Here is a 24044-nt window from a genome sequence, read left to right on the forward strand (position 1 = left end):
ATTTACATAGTAGAATTTTAATTAGTATAAAGCATTAAGAAAACCGATTAAATTCAACTATGTCCATTTCATAACCCATAAAACAATAAAATTAATAATATAAAATATTTTAAATGCATAAGCATAATATATCTATACACATACATCTATATATGCCCTAAAGTTATGAAGCATAATTAAAACTTTGTCTTTTCATCTATAGAAATAAGAAAACAAAACAAAATAAAATGAAATGTCCTGACTTCACACACATTTGATCTTATGAAGAAATTAAAGATTTTATTTGACCCGATTTGCCGTGATCCATTGCTCAGCTGACAGCCAAGATTATCAAAAATTCATAGAATCACAGTCTCAGGAGACCCCAAGAGTAATCAAGGGAATATCAGGGCCTAAAAACTGTTTCTACCATTTTTCCTACAGTAATTACTCACTCTGTCCCCATGGAGTTTGGTAGAAAAAAAGCAAGTTGAGTTCCCACCTGATGATGAGGATTCTCTTATCTTTCAAATACATTCCACCTCTTCTTTTACTTGCCACTGCTTTCCATATTAAACTCTACTTTGATGGCAGAGGAGTTTTTTAATGCCGTTTTGATTCTGTCAGACACCTGCTTAAAAGCCTTCAGTGGCTTTCTACTGTCTTTGGGATGAAATCTCAAGGCCTTCTAATAGAGCATGAATCACTTACAATTTGCCTCTGATGACTCACCAGCTTCATCTCTCAGCACTGCCATTTTGTATGGATGCTTAAATCTTTCCAAAGGATTTGCAGGTTTCCAAACTTCCTTTGATATTTCAGACATCACTCCTCTCCTCTACTTTGTGTGCCTTTTCTGCCTGAGAAGCAAAAAACTATTCATATATCAAGAATAATCCTTTTGTACAGAGATCTCCTTTTCTGACTCCAGTCCTAGTAAAAGTGACTATGTGTCTCTAGAGTGTGAAGGGAAAATGTTTGTGAATAGGTTTCTTCCTATAATTGTAGTTGAATTATCTCTTCATTGGGCCAAGAATAGAGGTGTGTGTACGTGTGTTTATGTGCATAAAAGAAGTAAACATTATGTAGGATTATATTCCCACATTCCCCAAAAATCTTGGGATGCACTTTCCCATTATTAACATTGGATTAAGATGTATAAATCCAGGTGCAGAAAAGATTAAATGAGCTCATGCATATCAAGTGCTCAACACAGAGCTTGCAACGTATAGGCTTTTGGCCAACAGCATCTTTCTCTCCACTCAACCCTTCCATCCAATGGGGTTTTCTTGACTGATCTGAATTTAAAATAAAGGTAATTTTTTAAAAAATGAGACAATGACCAAATGGAAATGACCATTCCTAGAAGTAAAACAAAATAAATTTAGTGGATACAATTTCAACACACTTCTGCTCACATTAAAGAAAATGGGACTTTATTTCGTATAAATGATACACTTTAATTCAGTAGACCCATCCTGTGGTTAATTGTTGGTATGGTTTGGGGACAAAGATATACCTTTAACTTTAGCTCTCTGTTTCTCTTTTTCTTCAAGTTTAAATAGTCCCTTTTAGATAAATGCCACCAAGAAGGTTTCCAGATGCTTAGTCTTTATGTGGTCTAACTGTCAAGGGGAAGAGGGTCTCAACTTTCCATATTGTCCCTGTGCTTTTTCTCTGGATGTTTGCTTTCTCTGTGCCAAGGGTCATCTCTGGTCCAGTCCCATTGCCTTTTACTGAGATGCAGATAATAGATGTGCAGCTTGTCTTCTTGAATCAGAGTTCAAAGGCATTTCCTTGCTTGATTAGCTTCTCTCTGGTTTTTATAGGAGCATCAGGCCTCTTAAGTCTCAGCAAAATTCGTCGAGGCTCTGTCTGGGCTGGCCACAGGTGGCCTTTGTGGTAGAATCACTTTGGCCCTTGCTGCTGTGGCCTTATGTTAGATATGCTAGCTCTTAACTCAGTTACCTTTATTTTCCCCTATGGCACTTCCACATCACGTGGGATTCTTTTCTGTCCCTAATGGGAGCCAAAGGAAGGTGAGCATGCTGGTTCTCTCTAACATACTGTAGTGTTACTTTTTCCTCTATTGCAGTTACCCGGAGTTAGCATGGAGCCACCTGCACACGAGTCTTCCCTCAGCATTCCAAATGAGGAACCCAACAAAATCCTCCTCGACTTCTGGCATTTCCAATCACCTATCAAATTACACCACACACACACACGCACACACACACACACACACACACACACGCACACACAGTACTTGGGGATTCTGGCCTGGTGGAAGCAAGTGAGGATATTCCTATTAGAGTGTTTATTTTAAAAACTTCCATCTCTCATCCACAGGGTTATGAATCTTACTCTGTATGGCTATTAGGTAGGGTTTATTGGGTTGGATCGGGTAGGATTATATCTCTTCTTTCTGAAGTGCGAAGTGCAAGAGGAATGTGCTAGGCTTAGCTCCAATGAAGGACTAGATATAGAAGGAGAAATTGCTTTACTGATAAGGGAATATGCATTGGATGGCATTTCAAAAATATTCTCCCTATAACCTACATGCGTAAGGTGGTGGAACAGAGTTTAACTTATACAAAGGGAATCATGGGATTGCATAGGGAGGTTTGGGATGCTAATGGTATGTGGAAATGATAGTCTTGCTATCAGTTTCATCATAAACCTTCCATCATACTTCAAGCTGCAAATATTGGCCATTTAAAAACCAACCAATCAACAAACAAGCAAACATACATACAAACACAGTCAACCTGGAGACTTAGTATTTTTCCCAATAGCTTATAGAATTCATCTTTTAGTTTATCTACCAGTGGATAAAAGAGATAGACCCACATGAAGAATTAGCCCTTGCACTATTTTATGTGCTTTTTATCATGTATGGTACACAGCTACTAAAGGTCACAAAACTAATTAGCGGCAGGTTTGTGACAAAAATCCAATGCACCTGATTCAATAACCAAGATTATTTTATCTAGGTAAATTTGTGACTCCCTTCTCTTATTTTTTTTCAATTTTACTGTATACAAGTTAGAAGTTTTCTCTTTCTTTAGTTCATTAAACAAGCATCAAAGTACTTGACTGTCTGTAGACAAATATTATCTACCTGGAACTCTAGTTCCTATTAGATAAGGCCCTTACAGTGATATCCTGGAAATCTTTATTTTTGTTTCTGCACTTAAATATAGTAATACTAAATAAAGCAATGGTTATATTGTTTTATTTATATAGTGATTTAGGTATGTTTGCTTTATTAAAAACATTTAACATAAAAAATTTAATAACCATCTATCTTTTACAAATTCAGTGACCTTTACATAGTTTTTTCATAAATATGTAGAAAGATAATAGATACTTTCTTTGCATTTAAGCCCTGGTATGGAGAAGCTATTTTTAAAATTCATTTAAGAGTAAATGTTATTGTTTCAGAAAACACATAGTCTATTTATTTTGAAATTTAAAAAACATGTTATTTGTACATGTTTGTATGGACTGATCATTGGAATTAGAAGATAAAAATCCATATTCATGTTACCATATATGTTACCTTATGTGTACAGAGAGAAGAAAGATAAAAAGAAAGAAAAACTGATGTTGTTGAATTAAATTAGAATATAATTATTATTTCATGTCTTCACAAAAGACATTTTGTAACATTTAAAATTTCTGCTAATTGCACAAGGTACATTATCATGCAAAAGAATGTTAGTGAAGGTTGAAAAGGACAAACCAACTACTCTCGTACATCACCATAATTATGCAGCCCCATGTTCGAACAATTACATTTATGTAGACCCACTGTTAAAATCAATGTTACTTGTACAGCTAGTCCTTAATCAATGAAATCAGTCAATTTACCATGGTCACATCCTTCTTCTTAATTAAGACAGTGATATCTCTGGAGCGCAGGGTCTCAAAGAGATAAATAAGTACAGAGGTTGAGAAATGTCAAAGAGGTGACTCCCCGATTTTACTCCTGACGAACTTGGGAGGAAATAAGACAGTTCCTTCAGTTCAGGGAAGCAGCACAATCTTCTAAAGAGATGGCTTAGCATTCATTAAGAAAAGAGCAGGTAGTAGTGTCTGACAGAAATAGCACTAATGAGCAAAGAAGGTTTTCAACATGCATATCCTTCATAGTCATACTCTGAATTATGAAGGTTGTGCCACCTAAGCCAATTTTAATTAGAATGAGCATGGACCTCTTTGGACAGTTAGCCTTTCTTTCCAAAATCCATTTCAATATGGTGTCATTTTGTTGTCATAATCAAAATGGCAAAGTGATGGAATAACCTACTTAAAATGTCTGTGGTGTTAAAGCAGATATGGCAAACATCTTCTAATGACACATGTAATAAGGGTATTACCTGGAGGACGTTGACAGTATGCTCCCTGTTGTCATTGGAGCAGAAATAATGATAGAGGCGACAACAGAGATCTTCAAAGACCCAGTTCCACCTCTCTGTTCCACCAGTGAACTGTAAAAGTATCATTTATTGGAAAGGAAAGAAATAGAAGGACAAAACAGCTCTATTAAAAATAGCAAATGTAGATACATCACGTTGATTTTTTTGTTTCACAAGGCATACTATCTTTGCACTTTCAGACTGGTATTAGCCATCTGCTTTTATACTGAGAGAAGCTCTTGTCAGGCTATATGAAAATAAATGAAAGAAAAATAATAAATACACAGCACTGATACATTTCCCTTATAAATAGATATGATCATTTTTATAACAAATCCAATTTAGGTTTATCTCTATAAATGAGATAATTATTCAAGTCAAAGTATGAAAAGATAATTTAAAATAAAACCTGAACTTCTTAATCCAGGCATGATTATATATATATATGAACACAAAGGAGTGATAATTTGTTCTATGTGTCTCCAGTAGCAAATAATGCATTGTAAAAATACGCAAGACAATTAATGTATAATGATGTTACAAATTTGTAACAAGTATCTTCTATCATACTTATCAGACAATATTAACTGACTATAGCTGAAAATAGTGGGCATGACTTTTATCAGTAAATATTATTACAAGTTTTTCTCTTTATCTCTTACATTTCATGCTTGATAAATGTGTGCATTTTTAAAATGCGTGAAATTGGTTGCTTCTAAAAAAGGAAAATGTGCTTATATCAATCACTCTTTCTATAAAACCTTTTACTTTTTAATTTTATTTTATAATTTAAAAAAGTTACTGTAGAAGTTATAAAACTTATAACAGATTTTTTCCATTTATGTTGTCAGTTTTAAACCAAACTAACTTTGAGCAAAAGTTATTTCTTAGATCATGTAAATTTTAACTGCAATTTAATTTTGTGGGATTAAATGCCAGAGAATAGATTTACTTAGGGATGCCATTTTCTCTGCTAACATCAAAAACCATTTATAGGAAAGGAGCCCCAACTAATTAGAAGGTCAGTCATCCCTCCATAAGAACAGACTTACAAACTCAAGAGGCCTTACACATAAATATCTAAGTAGTAAAAGACTGAGCAGTAGCTTGGATATTTACTTAGCAAGAACTCAAAGTCCTGAGACAACTCTGACAGAAGCTACTATGGGGCAAAAAAGGTAGGATGGATTATAATTCACTCAACTGAGTGCACTTGAATGGCAAAAAGAAAAGAAGCAAGAGAGGGAAAGAAATTTAGCAGTGTATTGTTTTTTTGTTGTTATTTTAAAAAAATTTTATTGGAGTATAGTTGATTTACAATGGTGTGTCAGTTTCAGGTGTACAGCAAAGTGAATCAGTTATACGTATATATATCCACTCTTTTTTTTTTTAGATTATTTTCCCATATAGGCCATTACAGAGGACTGAGTAGAGTTTCCTGTGCTATATTGCAGGTTCTTATTTATTATCTATTTTTATTATCTATTTTATTTTTTATCTTATTTATTATCTATTATCTATTTTATTATCTATACATAGTAGTGTGTACATGTCCAGCCTCCCAATTCATCCCTCCCCCCTCCTTATCCCCGGTAACCATAAGTTTGTTTTCTACATCCGTGACTCTACTGTTTTGTAAGTAAGTTGAGATTTAGCAGTTTATGATTCAGTCATTAAATAACTTATAAGTTGTTTACATAGACAAAAGTAATGCTTTTTGTTATTCTAGTCTAGTTTTTCTCATTTATGATTTTCTCATTATGACCTTTTTCTCATTTATGATTTTCATAGTCAAGATAAGAAGTCAATGGTAAAGTTATCCTACATTTAAATCTCTTAATCTCAGGCTGAGTCATAAAACTTTACTATCCCTCGTTATTTATATACATCAATTCGGGGCTGACTGAATGAGTAGAGCTGGTTCTAAAGACTTTTCTGAGTAGCCATCAACCATGTGGAGAGAGAGAAAAAAGATTCTAATCTTAGAGTATGTTAAGAGCTGAAAACTTAAAAGAGACAAGCAAAATAGAACTTGTGTTATATACCTATATCTATATCTAATATCTAATATCTATAACTTCTGTGTTACTCACAGCTTTAAAACTGGTGAATAACCCATCTCTACTCACCTTCACCGTCTACCAGTAGAGGTAGACCCATGTTATCTACTATTTCGAAGAAGATGCTAATTGTGTGTGAGGGGAAGCATGATAACGTGTTTCTCTGCTATACAAGGAAAAGCCTATTTAACTGTCTATTAGGCATATTTATGTAAGAAATAAATTCATATTTAAATAATTAGCTAAAGTGCATAGTCAAGTAGAAAGCAAATTATAAGCTTTTATAAGATATACAGACAGCCTTATATTTAAAAGCTGAATCTATTATTTTCATGTGAAGAGATTAGATAAGGTAGTTTATGTACTTCGGGCCCTACTGTGCTCAAGTAATGCAATTTCTGAACCTATTTTGAAATGTAGCCTCTGGACTATTTTATACAGGCAGGCATTCTAACCTTCTATGATGGATTTCATTTCTAATACCAATGGAACAATCATAACACAAATAACCAAATATATATCTGTGATATAATTGAAAACTATTTAACTTACAGTTTACTAACCAATCCCATTCACATTGGGAAAAAACTTGTTTTTAGGGCACTCAATAAATGTTTGAGGAAAGGTAAAGTCACCTTAGGCAAAAGATAGAAAGATAGACTCCACGCTTCCTCTCCGCGCTACTGAATCATTTTTGCCATAGGGATGCAGCATCATGGGCAAAGCTTGTGGCTATACAGGAAGGAAATTTTATTGAGACACTGCTACCAAAGAAAGGTGCTTATATTATATAGTGTTCCAGGCTGCTGTATAAGTTCCCTAAATATTTCCCTCCACAAAAGTGACATTTCCTAGGAAAGCCATAGATACCTGGTCTGCAGCAGCTTTAGTCGGGGACAGGCAGGAAAATGATACTCTCTCTCCCTAAGGAGTCTGCTTAGCAGGACTCCTGCCTGGCAGGAGAAGAATAGAGCTGATTATTTCCATCCATCTCCTTTCTCTTTTTCATCCTGTTTTCTCTTTACTAAATGCACTTGAGGAATCATTGATGTTTTTGTGAGTATGGAATACAGTACAATAGCATTATATCACCTGGTGCTATAATACCAAATTCACTTACATTGTATTTCTTTCTGAATAGACTCTCCTTTCCTCTGTTATTCTGATGTTGGATGCCTACATTTTATTGGAGATCTTCATCTAAAGACAATAGGTGAGATAGAATAATCTGAGGATGATACTGAAGAAGATACTGACAATACAAAATGGTGGATTAATAAGAATGGCATGAACACTTGTTGAGTAGTTCTTAGATCACTTACTGATTATAACTCATCGTCACTTGAACCAATTAGACGTACAAGTAAAAGGAAGCTACTAGTTATGACTTTATCATATAAAAACTATTGTGCACCAAGAAATGACTGATTCTTGGTAGAAAAAAATAAAAACAATTCACAAGTTCAAAAGCTAATTCAACAAAAGATAAAGATGTTAGAAATGTATTTTTATGAAGCTATTGTCTCTTGTGTAAGGCCACAATATAAAAGAAGGCAAAACTACAGAAAACTTTAAGAACAATATTGATGTAAACTAAACATTGACATTTGATCCATTTTAGAGACAAGAAAATGTAAACAACTTCTTTCCAAACAACATCTACATTTAGAATACTAAAGAGATGATTTTCTGATTATAAATTGAGAACTTAAAAGAATTAGTGCATCCTCCAAATACATCTTAATCATTAGAAGTAAGGAAAATCCACCACAATAGTTTAAATCTTTCAAATGGAATTGCATTATTGGCCTGTATCATGCTTTTCCGAGTTTCTTGATAGGCATTATTTCCCCAGTGCTGTTATTGAAGGGTTGGTTGTTACATTGTTTCAAAAAATAAATGCAATATTCCTCCTTCCATGTAGAATTTAGAATTTTCATATTAATCCTTGATTAATTCAAATAGGAAAAAAAGATTGTAAAATTCATACATTATATATATATATATATATATATATATAAACATACCCTCAGAGGTACACGGGTTATGAAATCAAAGAGACTGAGACTGAAATCAAGAGCCAGCCCCTCCTTTTCCAGCTCTACAACATCAGACTCATTTTACCAGCTCTAAGCCTCACATTCATGTCTGTGTATGGGGATAAAGCCCTGAAGATAGCTGTAAGGGTCAATGTGATAGATATCAGGAAAACTCGGGGTGTGCTAGGTGCTCAGTAAAAGGTAGAATAGCTCTGGGGGAAATATAGTAAAATCATTGTGAAAGCCTGGAGTACTGAATAAGTAAATATCATTAAGTTATTATTTAAAAATAATTAGATAGTAAATATTTATGCAATCAAAAGATCCCTTCTAACGTCTTGTGTATAGAACCTACTTCATTTATTTAATAAACAGGAAACTTCTTTTTACAGATCTACCGGAACTTCTAAATTATCAGAAATTCTGAATTATGAGGAATCAATACAATATACTTGAAAACTAATTTTTCTTACTCAGATTTTTAAGAGGATAGTGGACTAAAGTCATTGTGGAAAGGAAAGAAAAGATTAAAATGTGTTTTCAAAGCAGCACGGTGTTCAGAATGATGCCTGAGTACATTTAGCTATCTTTGCTGAAAGTGAAAAATAATACAAGTAAAACGTATAATACACTTGTTTGTATAACATTCCTCCAATGTATTAACAGGCTTCTAAAAAAAATCAAAACTACTTTCTATCATAAAAGATAAAGAACAAAACAGACTGAATCCACTTAAAGAAGAGAAAGATTCTCTTTGAGATTCAGATTCAGTATTATGTTTAACTATTCTAAATCTATTTGCTTCGGTATTCAGAAGATTTTGTGATAGGATCAGAAACTGTGAAATGGAAATTGTAGTGATTTAATATTTGGAAAAATTATAATAAGTGTAAAAAATAGTCATGGTATGTTTTCCCAGTGCTCTCTGCAAAGAAAGAGAATTAAGAAGAAAAGCCAAGAAAGCTTCAGGGATTAGAGAAGATATTTTCTAAGTTTGGAAGCAGATGTTGTACCATATGTGCTTACCTGTTCTCTTTCTATTCACTTTGGCTGGATCATTACCAACCTGTCTTGTTTTTAATCCAGTAGAGTCACTGACTGAATAACCAATTATTTCACCTCTTTATAATTCAGCTAACTATGACACAATGCTCCTGGAAAAGATTATAGGTAGGTGAAGGAAAAGAATGAATTTAAATACTAAGATAAACACAATAATGAGTTCTCAATTTTATCATATTGTAAAATAATTCTAAAAACAAAAAGCACTTTGCCTTTTTTTGAACTTTTCTATTTTACCTTGCAATATTAATAGATATTTACATAAAAGAGCTCATACAAATATAGTCTTCTCATGTACACATTTGTGATGCATTGATAAGATTCATGCAGATAAAAACATTAAACATCCAATAAAAAGTTATTACTGAAAGTGCTGGAAAGCAATAGACTTTCTCACTTTTTAAAAATCATTTGTGCCAGTGAATAAACTCAGGAAATATTTATGTTACAATATCAATTTCAGATCACTTTGCCGATAGAGAAATCATTTCAAAGAAATACACACAAGAAGATGCAAACACAAGCTAAACAGCCTGTAGAAAACAAATGTGAAACCATTTTCAGCTTTTTTTTTACTAAGTATTTTTATTAAAATATAAAATATATGCATAAGATACTCAGGTAGTAAGTGAACAGCTTGATGAATGCACTTGCAACCATATCAATCAATAAATAGAACACTGCCAGCAGCCCCATAGTCACCCTGGGGCTCCTTTCCAGCTCCTATTTGCCCCTCATCCCAAGAAAATGATTATCCTGTCTTCTGTCACAAGCAGTTAATTTTGTCTTCTTTTTGAAAGTGACAGGAATGGAATCACAGATTACATACTTTTGGTATCCGAATTTTTCATTCAACATTTTTTTAAAGTTGAAGATTTTTCATGATTCCTCCAATTGTCTCCATTTATCCATTTTTAAAGAAATTAGATTGAATCTTTAGATTTTGGATCTCTAGTAGAGTTTTGTACATAAAGAGCAAGCCTCCCTTTTTAAAAATATTTCATGGAATATAATGCAGTTTTAAATACTTTTTCAACTTAAAATACATATAAATCTTTTACATACAACATGAAAAAAAGCTCATATATTTGAAAATGCAAGTATTTTCGTTTTATTTATTTTTTGCGGTACGCAGGCCTCTCACTGTTGTGGCCTCTCCCCTTGCGGAGCACAGGCTCCGGACGCACAGGCTCAGCGGCCATGGCTCACGGGCCCAGCCGCTCTCCGGCACGTGGGATCCTCCCAGACCGGGGCAGGAACCCGTGTCCCCTGCATCGGCAGGCGGACTCTCAAGCACTGCACCACCAGGGAAGCCCGCAAGTATTTTTAACTATTTGGAAGAACAGAATGTAAAAGCCACATAGGAAATGTTTGAAAACATGAAATTGGCCAGCTATCAAAATTAGTTTATGATGAAAATAGGGAGAATAAAAAAACAGATATTGCTCTATCCTAATGGTTCTCATGGAACAGCGGCAGCAGCTTCATCTGGGCGTTGTTTAAAATACAGCTTCAGGCCCATCCCAGAACCATTGCATCAGAAATCGGGAAGTGGGGTATTTCTGGTACATGCTACACTTTAAGAAACACTGCTTCCATTCTATACCTTTCAATCACCAGGTACTTCTGTTCCCATCTGTATTTTTTCTTAAAATTATTTCTAACCTACATTTCAAAAAAAATGCAGAAATAATCTGTGACTATGGACTCTTTACACTGACTTTGTCATTTCACTGTTTCTTCAGTTACATCTTCAGGTATACTTGTCCTCAAAGTTTCCCTTCATTTATTTACTGAATATGTATTTCTTCTCTATAATGTGACAGTCACTATATGTACTAGTTTTCTATGGCTGCTGTAACAAAGTGCCACAAATGTAGTGGCTGAAAACAACACAAGTATGTTCTCTTAAAGTTCCGGAAGTCAGAAGTCCAAAATCAGGTTCACTGGGCTGAAGTTGAGGTGTCAGCAGGGCTGTTTTTTCCTGGAGGACCTGAGGGGGGAATCTGCTTTTCTTGCCTTCTTTCAGGTTCTGAAGGTAGCTTGCATTTCTTAGCTCATGGATCCTTCCTTGTATCAACTGCTTGCTTCCATCGGGTCACATCTACTATTGCTTTAGACATGGTGGCCTCACTTGCTTCCATCGGGTCACATCTACTATTGCTTTAGACATTGTGGCCTCCCTTTTATAAGAAACGTTGTGATTACAGTGGACTATAGGACAATCCAGGATAATCTATCCATCTCTAGATCCTTAACTTAATCATGTAAGTCCCTCTTGCCATATAAGGTAAGTACTCACATGTCCTGGAAATTAGGACACAGACACCTTCGTGGGGTCATTGTTCTATCTACCGCACTATGCAAGTGAGCTTATGCCCAACAGAATTAGATGGACATTGAGGGGATAAGACAAACTCTCTTCTCTGCAATCCCTTATAAAATTTTGCTAAGCAATATTGACAGATTATTTTTCATGGAGCTCAATTTTAACTAATTAAGTGACAGTCTTGATGAGAGGTAGAAAAATGAATGCATTTGTTAATTCATTTTACTAGTATGTATTTTGCAGCTACTATACACTGGATACTGTTCTTGTGATGCTTAAAGTCTAGTGACATATAATTAGAGAAGATACAGTGAAGGTACATAAAGCAATGTATGGATTTCTATAAAGCTCAGTGGGTGTGAGGCTGGGGGAGGTGAGTGTTCAACTGAAATCTGGAACATAACTAAGTGTCATGGGATCACTCGTGTTAAGTGTCTGACTGTGTATATGGTGATGTTATTAATCGATATAGAGAACATGGCATAAATGTATGTTATTTGTACAATTGTACTTTCAGTACTTTTTCCTTTGTACTTTCATTTTATTAATTCTTGTATTTTGAAATTTGTGTACAAGTAAACTAGAATGTAAGTCTCTTGAGAGCTGTATCTATATTTAGTTCATATTTGTAATTCCACAATCCATAACATAGAATTTTATATCTAATAGACAATGAGTAAATATTTAAGTATACAATTTTATTTTCATGACCAAATGCTATATGAAGTCAAATAACTGTATTCGAGGGAACAATTAGACTTTGCTTGTCCTCACGTTGATTCACATCCAGTTGGACAGGTTTGCTTCTAGAACAAGCAGTCACAGAGTCTATTTTTGAACACTGAAAGTGTCTGAAATTATTTGGAAAGTTTCAAGATAGTTTTATTTCTTACTGTGACATCATCTTAATTAGTGTTTTATGTTTTATATTTGAGATATAATCTTAGCCTAGACACATTTGCAACTCAAATATTTTCTAATTTCAGTTTTGAATGAAACATTCAACACAAAGGAATCAACAGATTCCTTATCTTTACACTTCATTGACTGGTTCATGTAGGGGAAGGATCATACACTCTGAAGCGAGACAGAACTAGGTTTAAATACTACTTTCCTGCTTATTAATAACGTGACCTTGAGTGAGTTCCCTTATCTTTTGCACCTGTTTCTCCACCTGAAAGATGAAGGTAATAATATATATCTCATTGGGTTGTTATGAAGATTGAAAGTAAAAAATATGAAATTCCTAGATTGATCTATCATAGACATCAATAAAAGTAATTTATTATAATACACATATATCAATATTTTTCAGTACTTGATACTCCCTCCCCCGCCAAAAAAAAAATAATAGCTTTTCTCAAATTAATCTTTGGAATGAAGGAAAATTTTGGCACAAAATAGATTTAAATCTACAAAACTTGAACTGGATTCTAATTTCCAATTATTAGTTTATTCTTCCTTGAATATATAATCTAATGAAAATTGTGGCACTACTGCCTGTGCTATCTTATTGCTAAAATCTTTAAAAAAGGAATAATCTGCTGTTTAAATAAAGCATCAGACTTAGGAGAAAAATAACAATATAGGAAGTCATTTAACAAATCTATCAGGGTATAATTCTTAAAATTTTAACTAACTTTGCTTCTCTCACTCAAATAGGTTATAATGTTCAAGGCTATACTGTGATCTATTGCTGAGTTAGTAATGACAGTCAAGTTTGCCAACACAATCACTGTACTACATTATCTAAGTCATTGCTCTGTAAAGTGCTTTGGGATACCTTGAGTATGAAGGGCTATATATCAAGTGTATTATATTTTATTCTATATGGTACCTGAGTTTTGGCAATGCATATTCAATAAGCTGAATAAAAAGACTTCTAGATGTACTTTATTAGTGTTTGTATGCATTCGCCATAAGTAACTATAGGTAACTATAAGTAACTATAGTAACTCAGCTCTCAACTTGAGCTAAAGAAATTATGTTTGAGAGAGAGGGAGAGAGAGATGGGGGGAGAAGAAGGATCTCTATCTTGAAGGTAGAAACCCCAACTAAATATGCATCCCCTTAGCATACCTGACCTCAAAATTTACCTGTCTCTCACCTGTCATTCAGAAACCTAAATTGGTTTCCTTTCCATGAAAGAGTGATGTATGAGAGTAAGAAGCACATCAATATCATTTATCATTTTACCCTCAGATACTAACACTGTGAGTGAATGAATGAGTAAATGAATGAATGAATTCTGCTGGATTATATCCTTACTAGACTTTACACTGACATATTTTTAAAGTAGCATTTTAAATTTTGATAAACGATTTTTCCGTAATTTAAGAATGTTCTCAGACCTTATCATGGTAACAGTTTTGCAAAGAGGAAACATCCCAGAGCATGGTTATACAGCATTTAGTGTTGTCAACTCTCACTATAGAATTGTCTTTCAGGAAACATGACATTTTATTGTGCTACATAGATATATTAAAATATATCCTTAACCTGCAGAAATGCTATTTTTATGAAGGATTGTATAGCAAGATATATACAAACATACATACATGCCTACCCAGAAACATATAAACGTGCAATAAAATAAATTGGCATATGTAACTTAGAAAGTTAAAAAGTATTTCTTTTATCCCATGTTTTGATTTTGACACATTTATCTTTTTTATGAGTGAAGTATCTGGAAAATAGGGTTTTCCGTTTATTTATGCATTACAAAGATATTTCTTTAGTATCTACTATGTGCAAGCCTCTGTGAATACACAAGTATTATCAATGCTTAACTAATTTAGTAAATGCCCAGAAACAAAGAAAAAAGAAACTAACAATAAACTCAGTTTAAAAATGTAATGCTCTTTTTAGTTCATCAGGTGGAATAATAAAATGTAGTTTCAGAGTAGAAAAGTATTTGTTTATTCTGAAAAGAATAAACAATTTAAAAGTTTCTAATATGCTAAGCAGTATATACTAAACGATTTCTTCTCTGACCACTTTCAGCCATCATCAGTGCTGATGACATACTCAGAAAAACACAAGTTCTAAGACATTACCATTCCCTTCTTTTTTTTTTTTTTTTTTCTTTTTGCGGTACGCGGGCCTCTCATTGTTGTGGCCTCTCTCTTTGCGGAGCACAGGCTCCGGACGCGCAGGCTCAGCGGCCACGGCTCACGGCTCACGGGCCCAGCCGCTCCGCGGCATGTGGGATCTTCCCGGACCGGGGCACGAACCCGCGTCCCCTGCATCGGCAGGCGGACTCTCAACCACTGCGCCACCAGGGAAGCCCTACCATTCCCTTCTTAAGCTTACTATCTAATTGTGGAAATAAGTTGTCTTGATTTTGTCTAAATTGGCACTGGACTGAAGATTTAAAAGAATGATCTTTTCAATGGCAAGCATGTGTTGATCCATTAAAAAAAATGAATCTTGACTCTAACCTTAAACCATGCAGAAAAAGTACTCCACATAATTTTATAACTAAATGTGAATTGTAAAAATTAAACTGTAAAACATTAGAACTTTTTTTTCAGACACTATTCAACTCACCACAGATGGGAAAGAGTTACTTAGAGGTATAAAAAAGTGGAGCTCAGTACTGATAAAAATAATCTAAAAATGAAGGAACAGATATAGGAATATCTGGGCAGTAAAGATGTGTTAATGAATACAAGATAAAAGATTAAATGAGGGATAAGAGACACCTGTAATTCTTTCACTATGATTGTGTAATAAGAGAAGCAATAAAGACAATTAATCTGATTGCTTTTATTTATATTCTTTAAAAAAAAAGATTATGTAGCTGAACAAAAGGAAGGAGAAAAGAAGTATCTCCAACTGAGTAATGAGTTATAATTACAAGTAGAATGCAGCAAATGCAACTGGTTATTTAATCGGGGGGGGGTGGTCTGTGTAGAGAAGTGAGAAACTAAAAATGAGGAGAATCAGCAAGGAACTGACTCTTTGCATGAGAAAGACTATTTTGTATGTATTTTGTACCACAGACAACCTGATCCTAATGACAAAGTCTAGGATATTTTGAAAATAGTTTCTCTTCTTCATACACTCCCTCCCCACCACCAGCACCCCTCTCCAAGAATAACAAGGAGAACAAGCAACCTGTGTTCCCTCTGTTATCATTGCTATGTGTGGTCTCAGGATAGATGGTCTTCTAATCCAAGTAAAACTGGTGACACTATTGCATTGGCCACCAAACTATTTGGGAGGTAATGTACTGTAGAATGAAGACAGAGTGCTAAGTAGTTAGTAGACAGTGAATTGCACTTTCCAAAGCCAGAATAATTCCTCTATTCCTCTTATTCATTCCTTAAGTGTATGATTCAAAAAAAATGCATGAATATCCATCGGCCTTCATTCATTCATCTGTTCAACAGTATTTATTAAGTATTGCTGAGTACAAAGGAATTATGTTAGATGTTTGGAAAGATAAAAAATAAATTGGGGGCTTCCCTGGTGGCACAGTGGTTGAGAGTCCGCCTGCCGATGCAGGGGACACGGGTTCGTGCCCCGGTCCGGGAAGATCCCACATGTCGCAGAGCGGCTGGGCCCGTGAGCCATGGCCGCTGAGCCTGCGCGTCCAGAGCCTGTGCTCTGCAACGGGAGAGGCCGCAGCGCTGAGATGCCTGCGTAACGCCAAAAAAAAAATAAAAATAAAAAATAAAAAAAAAATAAATTGGAAATAATAATACAGTTGACCCTTGAACAATTCAGGGGTTAAAGGCACTGACCTTCCATGCAGTGGAAAATCCAAGTATAACTTTGCAGCTAGCCCTCCATATCTGTGGTTCTGCATCCGTGGATTTAACCAACTGCAGATAGTATAGTAATGTAGTACATGTTTACTGAAAAAAAATGTGCATATGAGTGGATGAACCCTCACAGTTCAAACTGGTATTATTCAAGGGTCAACTATAATATTAACTAGCAATTACAGAGCACTACGTTGTAGGTATATTTAATCCACACAACAAGCCTATGAAGTGGGCAAAATTATTGTCCTCAAATCACAGACGAGGAAACACAGAACACAGTCATGTAACTAGAATATGGCAGAGATAGAATTTGTATGTTCATAATTTGGCTCCATATCTGAGATTTTAACCGCTACACTGATTGTGCTATGTTGGGTGGTATAGAATTTTATTTCAATAACAAATCTAATATTATCCCACTTTATAGAAAACATTGTGCTAGATGCTGAAGATGAGGGGAAGGAAGAAAATCTTCAGTCTATGTTGGTGGGAAAAGGGAAAAACAGACAGACAATAAGGAACAAAACTAAAACAAATATTCAAGTTGTCACTTTATAGCCTCTCAGGTTCAAATCCTCATTTCATTGACTTTGCAAAAATGGACCTGGACCATTTAAATAGTTTTCTTTTACAGCTGGAACTAAGTTTCCTTTTGTACTGTGCAAAGAACTAACACTGATGGAAGAAAGGGTTTTTTTTCTAGTTCTAGTGTGCTTTGGTTTTCTTCTTGCTCCTCCTGAGTGTCTGTCAGCAACGCATATGAGGGGTGTCCAATGGTACCCGGCACTGTGAATGCCTTCCCATCATATAGTGGTCAATAGTCCACTGCAGGCATATTCCCAGGGAGCCTTGCAGGCCCCCCAGTAGCCTCAGCTTCCAGCACTCAGTAGGTGTGTTTCCTACTTGCCAATCCCAACCATGGTTAACTGTGTACTTGCACCCCAGAAAAGTATTTCCTGTCTTGGCTGGTCACTGTGGCTGACAGTCTTGGTTTACCTACACTACTGAGTGGCATTTATAGCTTGCCTGATGATTCTGCACCAGCTCTTGTCCAGGCAACACAGAAAACTTCTCCATCATGAGATGGGCTGCAACCACACTTTCTCCAACAAGATCTGAATCCTAGGTTTAGGAAGATTCCCCTTCCAAGTCGGTTCTTCCTTGGATATTCTCTCTCAGCCCCAGTCATTAGGGTTCTCTTTACTCCTTTATAGATAGTCTCATCTTATAGTTAATAATTATTTGTATTAAATGCTCCCTTTTCAAATTACTATGTGTTTTCTATATTCTGATTGGACCCTGACTGATAAAAGAGGATAAATAAAAAGGACAGGATAGCGATGATTATTGACTCAGTAGGAAAGGAGAGGTACATTTTTGTAGACCACTCTTAAATCCCAACCAAAGTGGATAGCTAACAGTCTTGCCTAGGTTTGAGAGTAGGAGAGCAGATCTGCTACTCTAAATTCTGTCTGGAGATGTGTTAAAAGGTAGACTCTTATCCAAGTTTGATAGCAAGGAGTATTCTGAAAATGAAACAGGGCACCCTGGCTCTACAAGGTTTCTCAACCTTTTCCCACTACAAGGAATGCCATCAACAGAGATGGCTCACAGTGGCAAGGAGTTTCAACCTAAGGTAATGAACGGTAGTGGAGGTAGTAGAGGAAGATCGTAGCGGTAACTCAAGTTAGCGCCTCTCAAAGGTCATGCCCCTCACTCCTCATGAATCACTAGAACGGGGTAGTATGATAAACAAAATTCAAATCATGCAAACTTATAGAAGTTCATTAAAACATATGAACATGGGCTTCAACTCAGAGTATATTCACAAGTACATCTTCCAAATTATGTTTTTCAAGAGTGAAAATATAAAAACATATTGATATTTTATTTTGTAGACTTACTCCAACTCTCTTCCTAACCTACATACTCCTCCTACTATAAGTTCTTTTTTAAGTACAGTATTTAAAAAATTTTTAAGGTAAAAGTAGAACCCATGAAAAGTGGCATTCTGTTTTCTGTGCTACCATTTTTTTTCAGTAATATGTCTCCTAACTGTATCTTATATAAATGTTAATTTTGTACAAATTTTACAAATTGTGTATAAATTTTTATTTTATATTAAGTTCCAAATGACCTCTATGTGTTTGTGTTTATTTCAAAATTATGTGCTTTATGAACACAAATTCACAGTCACAACCAAATAACTCTTTCCAGAATTTTTCTTTTCTTTAATACTTTACACTGATTTCTTAAGAATGAGCAGACAAAAAAACAAAAAATGTCTTCACCACCCTCACCATTATCATTAATTGCATAATATGAATCTCTTAGGATAGATTTTAGGTCTGTACTATAAATTTAGAAACTAGGACTTCAAAATCAGCAACAGGGAATCAAACCAGATAACTATATCCTTATCAGTGATAAGCACATATCCATTGAGTTGTGAGTCCATATTTATTGTTCTAATATAACTTGTTGATTATGAGTATGTTTCTTGGAAATATTAATAAGTCTACCTTTCTTCAACCTGCCTGCTGTGAGTGATGCCAGATACAGGTCAATTGGTAAAGTCTGGCAATGATCCCCAAACAAAAAAATTGGGTAGGCCCTGTCAGTATATGTATTAGCATTAATTAAAAGACATATTTTCTATGATATTAATATATTTGTATAGCAATATAAGTTGAAAAAGTAAATATGAATAGAAATCCTGGAATTTTTTTCTTGTGCTTTCTGGGTCACATTTTTCCCCATTTTGAAGATCACTGACCTATAGGATTGCAAGATTATAAGGTAACCTCATTTTCAGAGCACTCCTAGGATATTCTATATGATTCAGGTTTATCTTTAATGATATACCTCCTTTCTCAACCTGTTTTTATCAGTCCCTTTTCTCCTCTATCCATATACATACCCAAACATGTAATCTGAAGTTTGTAGTTCTGATAGCTACTTCAGGGTAAGTCTACCTAGTTGAGATACCCCAGAGAGAAGTGATTATAGCCAAGAATAAGCACCTTGAGAGAAATGCATTGTATTAGCTCAGATATAAATTATAGATTCATCTTAGTAATGGTTCAGATTAACAAAAGCTATATATTTACAAATTTGCACTGAATTAAAGTTGAGCCATAGAGAAATACATATATATGCATATAACTGAAATATATATGATTTATGCATCAGTTATAATTAATAATAAAACCTATTTTGGTGTGCATTTGTTCATGTCTTTGGTGCATTCCCATCGGATCTTATTTTAGGTTCAGTCAGATATTGTACCAGGAAAAGTCAGACATCGATCTGTGCTGCATTAATTGTAAGCTGAGCTGTTGGCTGCACATCTTCAGTATACTTTTTTTAATGTCATGGGTGTCATCTCTCTTTCTAGCTTTTTGGTTTTTTTCTGTAATTTTCTTGAAATGCAAAAGATATAGTTCTGCTGTGATAAATGAGATGGGAAACCCATAGCTCAGTCACTAGTTTGTTCATAGATTGACCATTGAATGTAAAGTATGTGATGCTAAGAACAATTTTGATGAGATCCATTGTTGAATGTGCAATGATTCATTCTTCTTTGTGAAGTTGCTACCTTTATGTCTTAGTTCTGTATCATTTTTCATGTTTCTCCTATAATAAGTATCTGGAAGGACAGAAATCTTCCCAAAATACAGCCTAGACTAAATTGAATGCAAGTGAGTGATATCCACTAAGCATAGCAACAATACATATATGATTATATAGTTTAATTTCTCATTTCTTATAAAAATGTATAATGTGACTTTTGTACAGAAACAACCCTGTGTTTAACTTCTGTCCTCTTTTGCTAAATCTTTCATGCCTGTACTTAGAGAATTCCTTATCTTTGACAAACAATATGAAATACAAAATTCAGATATTATCTGGTTTATTGTGATTCCATGCAAAAGGCACACTTTTTCTAGACTGAAATATACATTTATTAGTTTATTTGAAAAGTTAACTTCTTTCCAAAGATCAAGGTAACTGTTTCTATTCTCTAATTGACCTTCTTTAACAAATCTAACCTATTGATAAGAAGCCATCAATGCCAAGTTCTACTGTCAGAAAGAAGAAAAGAAAATGGCCTCCCTCAATCAGCTCATAAAATGAAAAGTATATTTTTTTCTTTGATACAGCATTGAGGCAACCAGTATAGTTTAGAAGCAAATGAAAAAAAAATCCAAAAAAATAGGGAAAAATTAGGAGTTATAAGGAGATTCTCTCTACAGAGTTGCACCAAGGGAAAGTTATCAGGGAATAAGATGTCAGGGTCTCTTACCCAGCAGATATACAAAGGAGATGCAAGCTATGGTTATGTAGAGATGAAAGGAGCAGCAATTATAAATTGGGAAAGACTATGTAATTTGTAAGTTCAATGTTAATGAGCAATGCTTGATTTACCCAAGAAATAAACAAAAAAATTCACTCAAACATCCATGCAGATTGTTTTATTTGAAACATGAACACTTGCATTATTAAAATTTCAATGGATTTGTATGAAAATATAAATCATGTGAAAATTTTAATAAACTAATTTTTTGGAGAATCAGATAGTCTCCAAAAAATGATAATCTCTGTGATAAATAGAAAAGCAAGAGTGTCCAGGATATTTCCTTTCATAATCCTATTCAGTATTCTCACCAATATCTTACTTCCTTTTCAGTACCCAAGGTGCCCTGGAAGATCAGAGAATTTCTGTAGGTCCTGCTTACTATTCTTTTCTTACTATGATTCTGTACTTCGATTTCTTTCTTTTTTTCCCCCTTAATGTTCGCTTTATTTGAAGCTTCTTTTACTAGTTGAACCATTCTTATTTATAGCTGGAGACCTGATTACCTATTTAAATTATGTTTCTAAGAAATATGTTACTGGGCATATGTTAGCCTAGAGTGTATATGGGCATGTTTTTTGTGGTGTGCAAATTCTCCATGAAAAGTTAACATCCTATGGGTCATCTGGATGCTCAAATTATAACCTACTGTTGTAACCCAATTCTTAACTAGAGTTTGTGTTAGGTTTAGACTCAAAAGCCATTAGATTTTAATACAGTGCTTCTTAATCATGAAGGTCTGTAGATATATCTGCTGGCATTCTGTGAGTTCACCATTTTGAGAAACATCAATATAATGGTAATTATAGGAAGAATACTTATAAACACAGACACACGCTCAAAAGAGGAATACTATCACATTTCAAACATGATATAACCAAGTTCCTTTTACAGGAGCATTTCACATGTATAATCTCACTTTTTATTGTGATATAATTGACATGTAACATTGTGCAAGTTTAAGGTGTACAATGAGTTCATTTGATAAATTTATATATTGCAATGACATTATTGTCATAGTGTTAGCTAACACCTCCATCAAGTCACATACTTACTGCTTTTTTGTGGGGAGAACATTTGAGATCTATTCCCTTAGCAACTTTGAAGTCTACAATACAGTATTGTTGACTATAATCACAGTGTACAAATCAGATCTCCAGAACTTAGTCATCTTCTAACTGCAAATGTGTACATTTCGACTAACATCTTCTCATTTCCCCCACTTCCAGCTCCTGGTAACCACCATTCCATTCTCTGTTTTTATGAGTTTTGATTTTTTAAGATTCCACATATATATGATATTATACAGTATTTGTCTTTCTCTGTCTGACTTACCTCATTTAGCGTAATGGGCTCAAGGGCCATCCATGGTGTCTCAAATTGAATGATTCTCTTCTTTCTCATTGTTGAATAATATACACTCACACCACATCTTCTTTATCCATTCATCCACTGATGGACATATAGGTTGTTTCCATATCTTGGCTACTGTGAATAAAGCTGCAATAAACACAGAGGCACAGATATAGTTTCAACATCCTGTCATCATTTCTTTTGAATATATACCCAGAAGTAGGATTGCTAGATCATATGGTAGTTCTATCTTTAATTTTTTGAGGAACTCCATGCTGTTTTTCATGGTGCTGAACCAATATACCACCAACAGTTCAAAGTGTTGTCTATTCCTCACATCTTTGCTAGCGCTATTTCTTGTCTTTTTTTTTTTTTTTTAACGACACTCTAATGGGTGTGAGGTAATATCTCATTGTGGTTTTGTTTGTTTGTTTTGTTTTGTTTTGTTTGCGGTACGCGGGCCGCTCGCTGCCGTGGCCTCTCCCGTCGCGGAGCACAGGCTCCAGATGCACAGGCCCAGAGGCCATGGCTCACGGGCCCAGCCGCTCCGTGGCACGCAGAACCCTCCCAGACCAGGGCACGAACCCGGGTCCCCTTCATCGGCGGGCGGACTCTCAACCACTGCACCACCAGGGAAGCCCTCATTGTGGTTTTGATTTGGATTTCCCTGCTGATTAGTAATGTAGAGCATCTTTTTATGCACCTTGGCCATTTGGATGTCTTCTTTGGAAAAAATGTCTATTTGGTTCCTCTGCCCATTTTAAAATTGGATTTTTTTGTCATTGTCAGTTGAGTTGCATGAGTTCTTTAAATATTTTGTTTATAAACTCCTACCCAATATATGGTTTGCAAGTATTTTATCCCATTTTGTACATTGCTTTTTCATTTTGTTGATTATTTCTTTTGTGGTGCAGAAGATTTTAAGCTTGATGTAGTCCCACTTGATTTTCACTTTTGTTTTTTGTGCTTTTGGTGTCATAATCCAAAAAAAGTCGCCAAAATCTATGTCAAAGAGTGTTTTGCCTATTTTTCTTTTTCTTGTAGAGTTTTATGGTCACAGTCTTAGGTTTAAGTCTTTAATATATTTCAAGTTAATTTTTATGAGTGGTGTAAGGTGTGGGTCCAACTTCATTTTTCTGGATGTGGTTATCCAGATTTCCCAGCACCATTTATTAAGGAGGCTCTTATTTTCCACAGAGTGCTCTTGGCTTCCTTGTCAAATATTAGTTGATCATATATGTGAAGGTTGATTTCTGGGCTCTCAATTCTATTCTGTTGGTCTATGTGCCTATTTTTACGCCAGTAACATACCATTTGATTACTATAGCCATAACAAAGTTTAAAATCACGAAGTGTGATGCCTCCAGCTTTGTTCACCTTTCTCAATATTGTTTTGGATCTCCGGGTCTTTTGTTGTTCTAATCCTAATGAATTTTAGGATCGATTTTTCTACTTCTGTAAAAAATGCCATTAAATTGGGATAGGAATTGCATTGAATCTGTATATCACTTTTGTTAGTATGTTCATTTTAACAATATTAACTCTTTCGTTAGGATATCTGCTTCTTTCATCAAAATCTTGTAGTTTTCATTGCACAGATCATTCACTTCCTTAAAGTTATTCCTAAGTATTTTTATTGTTGTTGATGTTTTAAATGAGATTGTTTTCTTTA

This window comes from Phocoena phocoena, chromosome 11, assembly GCF_963924675.1.
Source record: "Phocoena phocoena chromosome 11, mPhoPho1.1, whole genome shotgun sequence".
NCBI lineage: Eukaryota > Metazoa > Chordata > Mammalia > Artiodactyla > Phocoenidae > Phocoena > Phocoena phocoena.